Below are 15,830 nucleotides of genomic sequence, written 5' to 3' on the forward strand. Positions count from 1 at the left end.
TTTCAGTACCAAAGCTGCACCATTCAATTAAGGCTAAATTCTCAGGGCTAAATATTTTCTTTTCTCCTTAAAACCTGTTGATTACATTAATTGAAGGGAAAGTTTAGGATTAGAGGCATCAAGTCCTTGTTTAATATTGCTGTTACAGTACTTTTTTACTGCAGCTGCATCCTTAAAATATTAGTCCTTTTCAGGGCTAAACCTACCTATTTAATTTAAAATGTGCAAGGTGCGCAGTAAGGAATGGGAAAATGGATTTGCTGATGATGGTACACACAGATAATGCTTCTGGTATGTTTCTCAGCACCACCCTGTCTTCCACACTACCCCGCCTCACTAGCCTATAGTGTGGACAACATAATTATCACCCTGATTCTCCTTCTTCCCACCATTGGGAGTCCTGGGAGACAAGTGATCCCACACTCTGTGGAGCTTTTTACATATCCATTTTATTGATGCTGGCCTCTCACCCTGCACATATTAGAGGGTCATGAGGAGATTGTGTGTCCTAATGGCCAAATATCTGAGCAGCCACGGTCAGAAAAAGACAACAGTGGGGAACTGCAATTAGTGTCTGAAGAGGTAGATGATGATAATGAGACACAATTGCCAACAGGGCCGGCCTGGCCATCTGGTAATTCTGGCAAATGCCAGAAGGGCCTGTCTGGTCATTGGCTGTCTTGTGTGCAATGTTGTTAACAGAATCGATGTTCGCAAGACACCCATACTGTTAAGAGTTGTGACAGAGTACAAAATCGCTGACTCAGTCACTTACCCCAGCAGGCTACCGGTATCATTAGAAATATTGGTCTTGTAGTAAATCTTGCTTTCCTCTATCCAGGGTAATATTAGTAATATATTCCATCTAGTGCTTGGGGACGGGGACAACATGGACCTGTGTGATTTCAAATCCCAGGACTGAATTTCAGCCCCAGTCCGTACCTGATTGCCCACAAGTGATGTTGTTAAGTCAACAAGTCAGGGGGACCAGAGTGCGGAAGTGGAAGATGAAGTGGTATACAATAAAGTCACTGACCCAACTTGGGAAAGTGCCATGCAGAGCGAGGCCAGCGGTGCCGAGAGGGAGGGATCTGCAGCACTGCAACAGGCAAGAGAAGGCAGTGGAGTGGCAATAGAGTGAAGGTGGGCAACTGTTCGCTACAGCACCCACACTAGGCAAGTTTCCAAGCCATTGGTTAGGTGTTCCCCAGTATGGAAAATTTTTAAAGAAAGGGAGGATGAGTAAAGAAGTCATTTGCAACCTGTGCCGTACCAAGATCAGCAGGAGCCTGACCACTACCAGCCTGACCACCACCAGCATGCTTAGGCTAGGTTCACATTGCGTTATTGGGTGATCGCTAACGGACAGCGTTGCACGGCGAAAATGTCGCAATTAACGCCGTACAACGGGTCCGTTAGTGCACCCATTGACAGCAATGTAAATTTCGCCTGCAGCGCATCGCTAGCGCGTGCCTTTTTCGGCTCACGATCTGCGAGACCGGGGACTTTACCGCGACCCCTAAACGCGACCCCTACAAATACATTGCGTTAGCGCATTCCGCTAGCGCTAAACGGATTGCCCTAACGCAATGTGAACCTAGCCTTAGGCGCATGCCAACCAAGCACCCGACTAGGTGGGCCAAACACTTTGGTCCACAATCAGTGTCTGTGGGTGACACCACTGCCTCTTTCTCTATGCTACGTGCTTGCCAAAACCCTGTCCATGACACAAGCACAGAAGCCTTTTGCCCTGCACTTGAAGCTGCACATTTGCAAGTACTACCAGTAAACTTGTCCAATTTCTTGTCCCAACACAGCATTCAGCTGTCCCTACCCCAGGCATTGGAATGGAAAAGAAAATACCCAGCAACCCACAGGCCCAAACACTAAATGGCCACATTTGCAGACTGCTTGCCATAGAAATTTTAGTTTAGGGTGGTGGACACTGAGGCTTTCCGCAACTTCAGGTCGTCCTTCGGTACACAGTCCCTAGCTGCCACTATTTTTTCCAGTTGGCCGTTCCTGCCTTACACCAGCGCGTGTCCCATAACATCACCTATGCCCTGACCAACCAACATAGTTACTGGGAAGGTCCACTTAATGACAGACACGTGGAAAAGTGTTTGTGGCCAGGGATGCTACATTTCCTTGACGGCACTCTGGGTGAACCTAGTGGAAACCATGACCGAGACGGACCCTGGGATGCCACATGTGCTAGCGAAACTGAGGATTGTGGACCCTAGTCCCATCAGGGTTTTCTTACTCTTTCCTCATCTTCCATCTCTGAATTTTCATCTTGGAGCATTTCTTCAATATCAGTCGAAAGATGAAAGAGCTGCAGCAACGCCTTGGTGAAGTGCCAACAGGCTCTGCTAAAACTCATTTGTTTAGGTGATAAACCACACACCGATGCAGAGTTGTGGAAAGCTATAACAGACCAGACAGATCTGTGGCTCTTGCCATTGACCCTACAACCAGGCATGGTTATGTGATAATGGCCGTAACCTGGTGGCGGCTCTGAAGCTTGGCAAGCTCGTACATGTACCATGCCTAGCCCACGTGCTCACCTTAGTGGTTCCGCGGTTTCTGAAAACCTACTCAGATTTTCCAGAGCTACTTGTGAAGGTACGCTACTCGTGCTTCCATTTCCGCTTGTCAGCTACAGCAGCCACCGGTCAGGCATGTTATGCTGCATAAAAGTTGATTATGGCCCTATAAGATGCAGTTTATGCTATGATGAACAGTACTGTATATCTGCTGCAATGAAAAAAAATAAAAAATGACATACCTCTCGTCGCTGCCTGCTGCTCCTTAGCATCCCTTCTCTCTGCAGTGACTGTTCAGGCGGAGGGTGGCGCGCACACTAACACGTCATCACGCCCTCTGACCTGAACGTCACAGCCAGAGGACATGGAAGACAGAGCCCGGCGGTGGAACTGGGACAGGTGAATATCGGAATGCTTACCCTCCCCCGTTACACTCACCTGCTCCCGGCGCGGTCGATGCTTCTCACTGACAGATGGTCTCCGGGCGCCGGCAGCTTCTTCCAGTGTTGAGCGGTCACTGGTACTGCTCATTAAAGTAATGAATATGCGGCTCCACCCTTATGGGAGTGGAGTCACGTCCATATTTATTACTTTAATGAGCGGTACCACGTGACTACTCAACAGTGGAAGAAGCTGTCGGCGCCCGGAGACCATCTGTCAGTGAGAAGCAGGGACCGCGCCGGGAGTAGGTGAGTTTGATGTGATAGCTGCCGCTCCCTCTCCTCTGCCGACCCCCTGGGACAATGACTCAGTACAAGCTGAGAGGGGCACTTTCAGACGAAGAAAATGGGCTGAAAATCTCGGCTTATACGGTATATATAATGTAATAATATAATCTTTTTTACATTATATTGTAACTAAAAAATCCTTATCGTTCCCTCTAATCTAACTGGTTTTATTTATTTTTTTAAATCTCCAAAAAAGAAATTGCGGTACTCACCACTTTGAATCTAATCTTTCAACAGTCCTTTATTTCACCATACGTGGCATAGACAGTGAAATGGACGTGCAGGTCAGGAAGGCATGCTGGGAGAGAAATGAACTACGGCTCTTTCAGGTGTGATCGCTTCAATGGGATCCTGCTGCTGAAAAACAAACATCCCCACAGCATGGTGCTGCCACCACATTTCACTGTAGAGATGGTGTTCTTGGGTTGATGAGCTGGGTTGGTATGGCACCAGACAGTGTTTACCTTGGTGGTCAAAAAGTAAAATTTTGGTTTTAGAGGATTGCACATCAGAAGAGAGGGAAATATGGTCCCCCTGTCCTCCAATCACCCCCCCCGATACCTGTGGTGTCCAGAAATCCCCCCATGAAGTCCCCCAGGGCCGCTGGTGTCTACTTAAGGGAGAAAATGGCAGGCGCATGCACCCGGCAACAATAGGAAATTTTTCCTATTGGTTTATTTTGATTACTGTGATAGACCCTATCACAGTGATCAAAATAAAAAAATTAGTAAATAGAACCCCTTTTATTACTCCCTTAGTTAGGGAAAAATAATACAATAAAAATATATATATTTCCATTTTTCCATGAGGGTTAGAGTTGGGCCAAAGTGAGTTGGGCTACGGTTAGCATTGGGGTTAGGGCTAGGGTTGGGATTACGGTTAGGGTTTGGATTAGGGGATGTGTTAGGGTTAGGGTTATGGTTAGAGTTGGATTAGGATTAGGGGTGTGTTGGGGTTAGGTTTGTGGTTAGGGTTATGGTTAGGGGTGTGTTGGGGTTAGGTTTGTGGTTAGGGTTATGGTTAGGATTAGGGGTGTGTTGGGGTTAGGGTTGTGGTTGGGATTAGGGTTAAGGGTGTGTTAGGGTTAGGTTTGGGAATAGGGTTAGGGGTGTGTTGGGGTTAGGGTCGTGGTTATGGTTTGGGTAGGGATTAGGGTTGTGTTGTGGTTAGGGTTGGAGTTAGAATTGGGGGGTTTCCACTGTTTAGGTACATAAGGGGGTCTCCAAACGTGACATGGTGCCACGATTGATTCCAGCCAAGTCAAATGGTGCTCCCTCCCTTCTGAGCCCTGCCATGCACCCAAACAGTGGTTTACACCACATCTGGGGTGTCAGCATACTGAGGACAAATTGCACAACAACTTTGGGGACCTATTTTCTCCTGTTACCCTTGGGAAAATAAAACTTTGGGGGTGAAAAGATAATTTTTGTGGGAAAAGTATGATTTTTTATTTTCACGGCTCTACGTTATAAACTTCTGTGAAGCACTTGGGGGTTTAAAGTGTTCACCACACATCTAGATAAGTTCCTTTGGGAGTCTAGTTTCCAAAATGGTGTCACTTGTGCGGGTTTTCCACTGTTTAGGTACATCAGGGGCTCTCCAAAAGCGACATGTGTCCGATCTAAATTCCAGCCAATTCTGCGTTAAAAAAAGTCAAATGGCGCTCGTTCCCTTCCGAGCTCTACCGTGCATCCAAACAGTGGTTTACCCCCACACACACACACACATTTGGGGTATCGGTGTATTCAGGAGAAATTGCACAACAACCTTCGTGGTTTGTTTTCTTTTTTTACACTTGTGAAAATTTAAAAAAAATGGTTCTTAAGTAAAATGTTTGCGAGAAAAAGTTAAATGTTTATTGTTTCCATCCACATTGCTTTAGTTCCCGTGAAGCTCATAAAGGGTTAATAAATTTCTTGAATGTGCTTTTGAGCACATTGAGGGGTGCAGTTTTTAGAATGGTGTCACTTTTGGGGATTTTTTGTCATGTACACCCCTCTAAGGCTAGTTTCACATTTTTTAACGCAAACGCAGGTGGTGAAAAAAACGCATGTAAACGCGTGCAAACGCTGCGTTTTTTAGACGCATGCGTTTTTGCATGCGGTAAGAAAACCGCGGCGTTTTGCCGCGTTTACATGCGTTTTTTCCTGCGTTTGCGTTTTTGAAACGCATGCTGAGAAGTGTGTGACAGCTGCCAATCATCAAAATTAGGGTTGAGCGAAACAGATTGGCCAATTTCAAAAGTCGCCAACTTTTGGCAAGGTCGGGTTTCGTTAATGATTATATATATATATATATATATATATATATATATATATTGTTATGATCCTAGTGGCAAGTATCGCAGGTAGGACTAGCTAAGAAACTGAACAGACAACTAGCTCTGGGGAGGTGGTAACTAGATTGACCGCAACCTGATCCTATCCGCAAACAACTATAAGTAGCCGTGGAACGTTACCTGAAATCCTAGACGTCTCTCCACGGCCTGAGAAACTGACTATTCCTGGAGGGAAAGAAAGTCCTCTCTTGCCTCAGTGGAATGACCCCAAAGATATAGAATAGCCCCCCACAAATATTAACGGTGAGTTAAGGGGAAAGCACAAACACAGAGATGAAATTAGATTTAGCAAATGAGGCCCGCTAATACTAGATAGCAGAAAATAGGAAGGGAACTGTGCGGTCAATAAAAAAACCCTATTCAAAATATCCACGCAGAGATTGCTCGAGCCCCTGCACCAACTAACGGTGCGGGGAAAGCAACTCCGTACCCCAGAGCTCACCAGCAACAAGAATTCACATATTAGCAAGCTGGACTAGACTCATCATACACAGAAATCATATTGCAGACAGATGAGCAAAAAATATTCAAACAGAACTTAGCTTATCCTGAAGAGGCAGAAAACGAGATAATCAGGAGAAATCAGAATAGCACTGAATACATTGACAGCCGGCAACAAGTGGAAGTGAAGCAGAGCTAAATAGGAGCCTCCCTGGTGAATAACGAGGCAGCTGATCCAGCCAGACCCGCAGGATAATAAACCAAACCACCAGGGGGAGCCAAAAAACCAAAGTCACACAATACCATCTGTGACCACAAGAGGGAGCCTGAAAACGGAGTTCACAACAGTACCCCCCCCTTGAGGAGGGGTCACCGAACCCTCATCAAAACCCCCAGGGCGATCAGGGTGAGCCACATGGAAGGCACGAACCAAATCGGCCGCATGAACATCAGAGGCGACAACCCAGGAATTATCCTCCTGACCATAGCCTTTCCACTTAACCAAATACTGAAGCCTCCGTCTAGAAATACGAGAATCCAAGATCTTCTCCACCACGTATTCCAATTCTCCCTCAACCAGCACAGGGGCAGGAGGCTCAACCGAAGGAACCACAGGCACCACATACCTCCGCAACAACGACCGATGGAACACATTATGAATAGCAAACGATGCCGGGAGATCCAAATGAAATGACACAGGGTTAAGGACTTCCAAAATCTTATAAGGACCGATAAACCGAGGCTTAAACTTAGGAGAGGAGACCTTCATAGGAACAAAGCGAGAAGACAACCACACCAAGTCCCCAACGCGAAGTCGGGGACCCACACAGCGACGGCGGTTGGCAAAGCGCTGAGCCTTCTCTTGTGACAGCTTCAAATTGTCCACCACATGATTCCAAATATGATGCAACCTATCCACCACAACATCCACTCCAGGACAGTCAGAAGGCTCCACCTGACCCGAGGAAAAACGAGGATGAAACCCTGAATTACAAAAAAAAGGCGAAACCAAAGTAGCAGAACTAGCCCGATTATTAAGGGCAAACTCGGCCAATGGCAAAAAAGTCACCCAGTCGTCCTGATCAGCAGAAACAATACATCTTAAATAGGTTTCCAAAGTCTGATTAGTGCGCTCGGTTTGGCCATTCGTCTGAGGATGGAAGGCCGACAAAAAAGACAAATTAATGTCCATCTTAGCACAAAAGGTCCGCCAAAATCTAGACACAAACTGGGATCCTCTGTCGGAAACAATATTTTCAGGGATCCCGTGCAAACGAACCACATTTTGAAAAAACAGAGGAACCAACTCGGAGGAGGAAGGCAACTTAGGCAAGGGCACCAAATGGACCATCTTAGAAAAACGATCACACACCACCCAAATGACAGACATTCTCTGAGAGACAGGGAGATCTGAAATAAAATCCATGGAAATGTGCGTCCAAGGCCTCTTCGGGACAGGCAAAGGTAACAACAAGCCACTGGCACGAGAACAGCAAGGCTTAGCCCGAGCACAAATTCCACAAGACTGCACAAAGGAACGCACATCCCGCGACAAGGAAGGCCACCAGAAGGACCTAGCCACCAAATCTCTGGTACCAAAAATCCCAGGATGGCCTGCCAACACCGAAGAATGAACCTCGGAAATAACTCTGCTGATCCATCTATCCGGGACAAACAGTCTCTCCGGTGGGCAACGGTCAGGTCTATCCGCCTGAAACTCCTGCAGCACTCGTCGCAAATCTGGGGAGATGGCAGACAAAATCACCCCTTCTCTGAGGATGCCAGCTGGCTCTGAATCACCAGGAGAGTCAGGCACAAAACTCCTAGAAAGAGCATCAGCCTTCACATTCTTCGAACCAGGCAGGTATGAGACCACGAAATCAAAACGAGAGAAAAACAACGACCAACGAGCCTGTCTAGGATTCAGCCACTTGGCCGACTCGAGATAAATCAAATTCTTGTGATCAGTCAAGACCACCACACGATGCTTAGCTCCCTCGAGCCAATGTCGCCACTCCTCAAATGCCCACTTCATAGCCAACAACTCCCGATTACCAACATCATAATTCCGCTCGGCAGGCGAAAACTTTCTTGAAAAGAAAGCAAATGGCTTCATCACAGAGCCATCAGAGCTTCTCTGCGACAAAACAGCCCCCGCCCCAATCTCAGAAGCATCAACCTCGACTTGGAAAGGAAGGGAGACGTCTGGCTTACATAAGACCGGAGCCGAAGAAAACCGGCGCTTCAGCTCCCGAAAGGCCTCCACAGCCGCAGGAGACCAATTAGTAACATCAGAACCCTTCTTGGTCAAATCCGTCAATGGCTTAACAACACCAGAAAAATTATCGATGAAGCGACGGTAAAAATTAGCAAAACCCAAGAACTTCTGAAGACTCTTAACAGATGTAGGCTGAGTCCAGTCGTGAATAGCCTGAACCTTGACTGGGTCCATCTCAATAGCAGAAGGAGAAAAAATGAAACCCAAAAAAGAAACCTTCTGGACTCCAAAAAGACACTTTGAGCCCTTCACAAATAAAGCATTGGCACGCAGGACCTGAAGCACCATCCTGACCTGCTTAACATGAGACTCCCAATCATCCGAAAAAAACAGAATATCATCCAGATACACAATCATAAATTTATCCAGATATTCGCGGAAGATGTCGTGCATAAAGGACTGAAAGACAGAAGGAGCGTTAGAAAGTCCAAAAGGCATCACCAAGTACTCAAAATGGCCTTCGGGCGTATTAAATGCAGTTTTCCATTCATCACCCTGCTTAATACGCACAAGGTTATACGCACCACGAAGATCTATCTTGGTGAACCAACTAGACCCCCTAATGCGAGCAAACAGATCAGATAACAATGGCAAAGGATACTGAAATTTGACCGTGATTTTGTTTAGAAGGCGATAATCTATACAAGGTCTCAGAGAACCATCCTTCTTAGCCACAAAAAAGAACCCCGCACCAAGAGGGGAGGAGGAGGGGCGAATAAGTCCTTTCTCCAAAGACTCCTTTATATAACTCCGCATAGCAGCATGCTCCGGCACTGACAAATTGAAAAGTCGTCCCTTAGGAAACTTACTACCAGGAATCAAATTTATAGCACAATCACAATCCCTATGAGGAGGTAGAGAACTGAGTTTGGGCTCATCGAATACATCCTGGTAGTCTGACAAAAACGCAGGGACTTCAGAAGGAGTGGATGAAGCAATTGACACCACAGGAGCGTCGCCATGAATTCCCTGGCAACCCCAACTTGGCACAGACATTGCTTTCCAATCCAGGACTAGATTATGAGTCTGCAACCATGGCAGGCCCAACACGACAACATCATGCAAATTATGCAATACAAGAAAGCGAATCACCTCCTGATGAACAGGAGTCATGCACATGGTCACTTGTGTCCAGTACTGAGGTTTATTCGTAGCCAATGGTGTAGCATCAATTCCCCTTAGTGGAATAGGGAATTTTAAAGGCTCCAAAACAAAACCACAGCGCCTGGCAAATGACAAATCCGTCAGACTCAGGGCAGCACCTGAATCCACAAAAGCCATAACCGGGTAAGATGACAGGGAACAAATCAGGGTAACAGACAAAATAAACTTAGGCTGTAAAGTACCAATGGTGACAGATTTATCAATCTTTTTTGTGCGCTTAGAGCATGCTGAGATAACATGAGCTGAGTCACCACAGTAAAAGCACAACCCATTTTGCCGTCTATAATTTTGCCGTTCACTTCTGGTCAGAATTCTATCACATTGCATAGACTCAGGTGTCTGTTCAGAAGACACCGCCAAATAGTGCGCAGGTTTGCGCTCCCGCAAACGCCGATCAATCTGAATGGCCAGAGTCATGGACTCATTCAGACCTGCAGGCGTAGGGAACCCCACCATGACATTCTTAATGGCTTCAGAAAGACCTTTTCTGAAATTTGCAGCCAGGGCACACTCATTCCATTGAGTAAGCACCGACCATTTCCGAAATTTCTGACAGTACACCTCTGCATCATCTTGCCCCTGAGAGAGGGCCAACAACGCCTTTTCAGCCTGGTTCTCAAGATTAGGTTCCTCATAGAGCAATCCAAGGGCCAGAAAAAACGCATCCACACTGAGCAATGCAGGATCCCCTGGCGCCAATGCGAAGGCCCAATCTTGAGGGTCACCACGCAAGAAAGAAATTATAATTTTAACTTGCTGAACGGAATCACCAGAGGAACGAGGTTTCAAAGAAAGAAACAATTTACAATTGTTCTTAAAATTCAGGAACCTAGATCTATCTCCAGAAAACAACTCCGGAATAGGTATTCTAGGCTCTGACATAGGACTGTGAACAACAAAATCCTGAATACTTTGTACCCTTGCAGCAAGATGATCTACACTGGAGGCTAAACTCTGAATATCCATATCAGCAGCTGAACTCAGAGCCACACCAAGATTAAGAGGAGGAGAGAAGCTAGACACACAGCAGCTAGACACACGGCAGCAAAAAAAAAAAAAAAATTTCTCCAAGCTTCTTTTCTCCTGCTTCTGCCATGCAATTAACACTTTACAGGCCGGCTGTACTGTTATGATCCTAGTGGCAAGGATCGCAGGTAGGACTAGCTAAGAAACTGAACAGTCGACTAGCTCTGGGGAGGTGGTAACTAGATTGACCGCAACCTGATCCTATCCGCAAACAACTATAAGTAGCCGTGGAACGTTACCTGAAATCCTAGACGTCTCTTGACGGCCTGAGAAACTGACTATTCCTGGAGGGAAAGAAAGTCCTCTCTTGCCTCAGTGGAATGACCCCAAAGATATAGAATAGCCCCCCACAAATATTAACGGTGAGTTAAGGGGAAAGCACAAACACAGAGATGAAATTAGATTTAGCAAATGAGGCCCGCTAATACTAGATAGCAGAAAATAGGAAGGGAACTGTGCGGTCAATAAAAAAACCCTATTCAAAATATCCACGCAGAGATTGCTCGAGCCCCTGCACCAACTAACGGTGCGGGGAAATCAACTCCGTACCCCAGAGCTCACCAGCAACAAGAATTCACATATTAGCAAGCTGGACTAGACTCATCATACACAGAAATCATATTGCAGACAGATGAGCAAAAAATATTCAAACAGAACTTAGCTTATCCTGAAGAGGCAGAAAACGAGATAGTCAGGAGTAATCAGAATAGCACTGAATACATTGACAGCCGGCAACAAGTGGAAGTGAAGCAGAGCTAAATAGGAGCCTCCCTGGTGAATAACGAGGCAGCTGATCCAGCCAGACCCGCAGGATAATAAACCAAACCACCAGGGGGAGCCAAAAAACCAAAGTCACACAATACCATCTGTGACCACAAGAGGGAGCCTGAAAACGGAGTTCACAACAATATATATCATTGAGACACATACAGTATATATATATATATATATATATATATATATATATATATATATATATATATATATATATATATACACTCACTGGCCACTTTATTAGGTACACCTGTCCAACTTCTTGTTAACACTTAATTTCTAATCAGCCAATCACATGGCGGCAACTCAGTGCATTTAGGCATGTAGACATGGTCAAGACAATCTCCTGCAGTTCAAACCGAGCATCAGTATGGGGAAGAAAGGTGATTTGAGTGCCTTTGAACGTGGCATGGTTGTTGGTGCCAGAAGGGCTGGTCTGAGTATTTCAGAAACTGCTGATCTACTGGGATTTTCACGCACAACCATCTCTAGGGTTTACAGAGAATGGTCCGAAAAAGAAAAAAAATCCAGTGAGCGGCAGTTCTGTGGGCGGAAATGCCTTGTTCATGCCAGAGGTCAGAGGAGAATGGGCAGACTGGTTCGAGCTGATAGAAAGGCAACAGTGACTCAAATCGCCACCCGTTACAACCAAGGTAGGCCTAAGAGCATCTCTGAACGCACAGTGCGTCGAACTTTGAGGCAGATGGGCTACAGCAGCAGAAGACCACACCGGGTACCACTCCTTTCAGCTAAGAACAGGAAACTGAGGCTACAATTTGTACAAGCTCATCGAAATTGGACAGTAGAAGATTGGAAAAACGTTGCTTGGTCTGATGAGTCTCGATTTCTGCTGCGACATTCGGATGGTAGGGTCAGAATTTGGCGTAAACAACATGAAAGCATAGATCCATCCTGCCTTGTATGGAGCATCTTTGGGATGTGCAGCCGACAAATCTGCGGCAACTGTGTGATGCCATCATGTCAATATGGACCAAAATCTCTGAGGAATGCTTCCAGCACCTTGTTGAATCTATGCCACGAAGAATTGAGGCAGTTCTGAAGGCAAAAGGGGGTCCAACCCGTTACTAGCATGGTGTACCTAATAAAGTGGCCAGTGAGTGTATATATTTATTTATATTTACTTCAGCGCGATATAGCAGAAAAGCCGATTGCCGGCTTTTCATTTCTCCTGCCTAAACCCGACATATGAGACATGGTTTACATACAGTAAACCATGTCATATCCCCCTTTTTTTTGCATATTCCACACTACTAATGTTCTCCGGCGCAATTTTCTCCGCCAGAGTGGTAAAGCCAGTGACTGAGGGCAGATATTAATAGCCTGGAGAGGGTCCACGGTTATTGCCCCCCCCCCTGGCTAAAAACATCTGCCCCCAGCCACCCCAGAAAAGGCACATCTGTAAGATGCGCCTATTCTGGCACTTGGCCACTCTCTTCCCACTCCCGTGTAGCCGTGGGATATGGGGTAATGAAGGGTTAATGTCACCTTGCTATTGTAAGGTGACATTAAGCCAGATTAATAATGGACAGGCGTCAATTATGACACCTATCCATTATTAATCCAATTGTATGAAATGGTTAAAAAAAACACACACAATATTGCAAAGTATTTTAATGAAATAAACACACAGGTTGTTGTAATATTTTATTGCTCTCTCAATCCACCTGAAGTTCCATCGTTCTGTAACAAATTAAAAATAATAAACCAACAATATACATACCTTCCGTAGATCTGTAACGTTCCACGATGTAAATCCATCTGAAGGGGTTAAAATATTTTACAGGCAGGAGCTCTGCTATAATGATAGCTCTGATATAGCTATAGGTCATTGACCTACATTACCTTCATTCCCCGGGGTTTACAGGCAGGAGCACAGCTGCATTATAGCAGTGCTCCTGCCTTTAAAATATTTTAACCCCTTCAGATGGATTTACATCGTGGTTTATTATTTTTAATTTGTTACAGAACGATGGTCTTCAGGTGGATTGAGAGAGCAATAAAATATTACAACAACCTGTGTGTTTATTTCATTAAAATACTTTGCAATATTGTATGTGTTTTTTTAACCATTTCATACAATTGGATTAATAATGGATAGGTGTCATAATTGACGCCTCTCCATTATTAATCTGGCTAAATGTCACCTTACAATAGCAAGGTGACATTAACCCTTCATTACCCCATATCCCACCGCTACACGGGAGTGGGAAGAGAGTGGCCAAGTGCCAGAATAGGCGCATCTTACAGATGTGCCTTTTCTGGGGTGGCTGGGGGCAGATGGTTTTAGCCGGGGGGGGGCAATAACCGTGGACCCTCTCCAGGCTATTAATATCTGCCCTCAGTCACTGGCTTTACCACTCTGGCGGAAAAAATTGTGCGGGAGCCCACGCCAATTTTTTATGCAATTTAACCCTTAAAATTAATAGCTACAGCGCCGAAATTTTGCACATACACACTACTAACATTAGTAGTGTGGAATATGCAAAAAAAAGGGGGATATGACATGGTTTACTGTATGTAAACCATGTCTCATATCATGTCGGGTTTATGCAGGAGAAATGAAAAGCCGGCAATTGAATTACCGGCTTTAGGGTTAGGGTTTGGATCCCTTTATCACCTTGATGGTGGGGGGTGGCTTATCAGTGTGTATTCTTGTTTTTTTCTATAAAAACGCATGCGTTTTTAACGCAAACACATGTGCTTAAAAACGCATGCGTTTACATAGACAGCAATAGGTTTTTTTGCGGCAAAAAAACGCCTCTAGAAATTACTACATGTTGCATTTCCGCAACAAAACGCAAGCATGGAAAAAACGCATGCGTTGTCAAACACGGCAAAACGCATGCAAAAAAACGCATGCGTTTTTAATGTTAAGTATAGGAAAAAAAACGCATGCGTTTTTAATGTTAAGTATAGGAAAAAAAACGCATGCGTTTTTTTGCGGTAAAACGCAGCGGCAAAAAACGCAAATGTGAAACCAGCCTAAGTGACTTCAAATGTGATGTGGCCCCTAAAAAAATGGTTTTATAAATTTTGTTGTAAAAATGAAAAATCGCTGGTCAACTTTTAACCCTTATAACTTCCTAACAAAAAAAATTATTTCCAAATTGTGCTGATGTAAAGTAGACGTGGGAAATGTTATTTATTAAGTATTTTTTGTGACAAATCTCTCTGATTTAAGGGCATAAAAATGAAAAGTTGAAAATTGCTAAAAATTTTAAAAATTTTCGACATATTTCCGTTTTTTCATAAATAAACAGAATAAATTTTAATACTATCATAAAGTACAATATGTCACGAGAAAACAATCTCAGAATCACCAGGATCCGTTAAAGCGTTCCAGAGTTATGACCTGATAAAGTGACAGTGGTCATAATTGTAAAAATTGGCTGTCATTAAGTACAAAATTGACTCTGTCACTAAGGAGGTAAAACCTATGAGTTTCAACTGCAGAGCCTTACAAATGGTTTCCTTAATTTATGATCATATTTTTCACACTTCACTTCCCCAACTTAGACTATTTAGTGCTGATGCATCACACACATATGGGATTACAAAAATATTTAAACACAGGTTGTAATTCAACAAAATAGGTAAAAAGCCAAGTGGGTGAATAGAGCTTTTAACAATGTATTAAAAATTAAGTTATACAATAGAAGGGAGAGGGGACAGCCTTGCCTTTGTGATCCTGGAGATGGCAAAGGATTTACACTGCATGCCATTTATCCATATACTGTAGTTGAAATTAAAATACAATAGATAATACAGTGTGTATGAATTTTATTAAAAAAAAGTGTTTAAAAAAAAAAGAAAACACATTTAAGATTTCTGAATAGATATGGACTGGAGACTATCAAAAGACTAATCAGCATCAATACTGGCAAGCATTTAATCTTAATTTCTTAATGACATATCTGTAAAATTCCCCAATCACACATCTGATATTTTGTGTAACAGAGCGTCTATGGACAGACCCAATTTGAGAGGACATTATAGTATTAGTGAGAATAGATTGGAGTAGGGTTACCGTAAAGCTGGAGTCACACTAAACGACTTACCAACGATCACGACCAGCGATACGACCTGGTCGTGATCGTTGGTAAGTCGTTGTGTGGTCGCTGGGGAGCTGTCACACAGACCGCTCTCTCCAGCGACCAACGATCAGGGGAACGACTTCGGCATCGTTGAAACTGTCTTCAACGATGCTGAAGTCCCCCTGCAGCACCCAGGTAACCAGGGTAAACATCGGGTTACTAAGTGCAGGGCCGCGCTTAGTAACCCGATATTTACCCTGGTTACCATTGTAAAAGTAAAAAATAAAAAAAACACTACATACTCACATTCTGATGTCTGTCACGTCCCTCGCCGGCGTCCACAGGGTTAAAACTGCTTTCGGCAAGAGCGCTGCTAATGCACGCGCTGCTGCCGAGAGCTTCCCTGCACTGAATGTGTCAGCGCCGGCAGTAACAGCGGTGACGTCACCGCTGTGCTCTGCTGTATGGCCGGCACTGACA

The 15,830-nt window shown here is 44.7% G+C and overlaps 1 protein-coding gene across 2 annotated transcripts in view; it reads left to right on the plus strand.

Annotated features, from left to right (window-relative positions):
• LOC143766151 (uncharacterized) overlaps positions 1 to 15,830 on the plus strand; it is a 45,335-nt gene that overhangs the window by 21,268 nt on the left and 8,237 nt on the right. The gene's annotated exons all lie outside the window — the stretch shown is intronic.

This window comes from Ranitomeya variabilis, chromosome 4 (assembly GCF_051348905.1).
Source record: "Ranitomeya variabilis isolate aRanVar5 chromosome 4, aRanVar5.hap1, whole genome shotgun sequence".
NCBI classification, from domain to species: Eukaryota; Metazoa; Chordata; class Amphibia; order Anura; family Dendrobatidae; genus Ranitomeya; species Ranitomeya variabilis.